Below are 2,732 nucleotides of genomic sequence, written 5' to 3'. Positions count from 1 at the left end.
TGCATTGAAATGACTTCGACTATTTTATTGATTCGACATACTGGTTCATTAATTTACTGGTTTTTCCCCCACTGTACAGCTTTATTGTTTTCTATATCGTACTGTTTTATGGTTCACATATTTCATAACTACTGCTTATAAGCTTTACTATTTTTGCATAGTCTTTATGATCACATTGCTACTACTATGACTTGACTATAACATACATATTATTTCTTTATAGTGCTTTAAATTTACTTGTATGATTTAGTGACCTGATGGGCTATTGAGCTAATTATAAATGGTTTAATTGATTTTTGGTCAAGGCATTAGATCAAGAGGGAGAGATTCACTAAGATTCTCTAAGTTTATTATTGGTTTAATTCTTTCTATTTTTTAGCTATTCTTTTGCACTCAAGATTGAAATGATATGATGTGATTGTATTGATAGTTTCTAAGTAATCTATATGATTTTTGGAGTAATAAATATAGTTATATTTTGAGCTTTTGATTATTAGTTTTAGTTTTTGCTATTATTATTATGAAAGTAGATAACTCTGATATTTAAATTTAATAGATAAAAATGCATTCTTTCAATTTAGAATCTGAAGCGTCACACAATCTCATACTCCCCATAAATTTGCACTGAATTCTTTCCCTTGTCTTTCTTGGCTATACCACCTATCACAGAAGGGAGCTAAATGCTATGAGCCCAACATTAATAAAATATGCATATCGTCATATTGAATTCCATGAAAGGATAAATTCTTTTTTAGCAGGATAAACCCCTCCCCGATCCTCATACACACCATACTTTATACGTCCCTTCACTCTTTTTGCAACACCCAACATCACTCACTCCATACTTTATATGTCCCTTCACTCTTTTCTCTTTCAAGCCTCCTATATATATTCAAACTCTACTAGCAAACTCAAGCACTATCCTCTAACCTTCAACCCATGAGCTTGATTCAACAGCCTGAGAGCCTAATGCACCATCTTTCATCTCACCATCTTCTACCACAAGCCCACCTCAACATCCCTCATCTCCTTCGCTCCTAACTAAGTATCCTATGATAACATAAAATAAATAGGTTGCTCAAAACATGATAAATTTATAACCTCACTCATATACTTGTGCAGGGGCGGAACCGACTTTAATTTTGAGGGGGGGCAAAAATACAGCACAAAAATAATTAAATATTAAAAAAATATATATTATATATCTATACATTATGAAAAGTTTTTTTAAAAAATTAAGCAAGAAAAATAAAGAAAAATGTGTAATTAAATTGTTATTAAAAGCCTGAAAGAGAATATTAGAACTAAATGTAAAGAAATATATAGGTATTTTAGGGCAAGTTAGGACAAAAGAGTACAAAAAAAAATTTTAGGGGGGGCAAAAAAAATTTAAGGAGGGGCAAAAAAAATTTTTACTCTCTTATATTTAATTTTTAATTTTCTCCTATAAAAAAAAAATTTTTTTTTTTTAGGGGGGGCAATTGCCCCCCCTAAGCCCACTACAGTTCCGCCCTTGTACTTGTGTATCTCTTAAAACCTACAATTTTAGATGGATTTATAAAACCAGGCTCAATTCATATATAATAATAACATGGCATAAACCAAGATTTGCTGCTCAAGGCTACAAATAAAGTAAGGCTTGATTTCAATAAGATTTTCAATTCAGTTGATAAGATCTCGTTATCCTTTTTTCTTACAATTGCTTCAACTCACAAATGGCCTATAACACAACTATACATCTCTAATGCATTCCTTCATGTTAAATTGTTAGTGACATTTTGTATGCACTAATCACTAAATTTTTTAAGATCCTAAAAAATTAAATCATGTGTACCTCCAAAAGTAGGCTATACATGGCCTAAAATATGCACCCCACCATAAATTCTCTACCCTCTCCAATTATTTCCTTCAACTCAGGTTTCATACAAGCAAGAGACTAATCCATCCATGATGCTTCACGCAAAAGGTACTTACTAGACATATTCAGTTATTTATGTTGATAATAGCTTAATTATAAGTAATAACCCAACTGTCATTCAAGCATTACTCAACCATCTTCTTTACACTTCAACTTGAAATTTTTTTGGATCCATCTCCTACTCCCTAGTCACTCAAGTACTACAAATATCCTATGGGCTTCGTCTAACAAAGCCAAATATTCCACCAATATCCTCAACCAAATCATGATGATAAATTGTAAGGCTTTCAACAATCCAATCTCTATCAATCCACCAACAATTACTAATCCACATGCAACATTTCTAGATACAACTATAATTCATCATCTTGTCAGTTTTCTCTAGTGCCTATTAATTATAAGGCCTAATATATCTTTTGATGTCAATTCCATTAATCAAAACATGCATAATCTTCTCAAAATTCACTTCCAACTTCTCAAATGTTTATTCCAATATATCCAAGGAAGGACACAACTTGGTCTTCCTGTTAGAAAGGGTAATATCTGCTTTTATGCTTATCTTAATTTTGATTAGGCAGTGATTCTATATATTGAAAGCCAACAACAAGCCACTATGCATTTTTGGAAAACTATCTTGTCATCTTATAAGTAAAGTAATTAATTACCGATGCTAAATTGTCTATGGAAGTTAAGTATCATGTTCTAGGAATGATAACCACTATCATCATCAGACTTCATTTATTTTTTTCAAGACTTCAATAATATCACACATAAACCTACCTCACTCAGCTGTGATAATATTCCAACAATTGCT

The sequence above is a fragment of the Dendrobium catenatum genome, unplaced genomic scaffold, assembly GCF_001605985.2.
Source record: "Dendrobium catenatum unplaced genomic scaffold, ASM160598v2 fragScaff_scaffold_1228, whole genome shotgun sequence".
NCBI classification, from domain to species: domain Eukaryota; kingdom Viridiplantae; phylum Streptophyta; class Magnoliopsida; order Asparagales; family Orchidaceae; genus Dendrobium; species Dendrobium catenatum.
The sequence above is the reverse complement of the archived record's forward strand: the minus strand, read 5'-3'. Positions refer to the sequence as shown.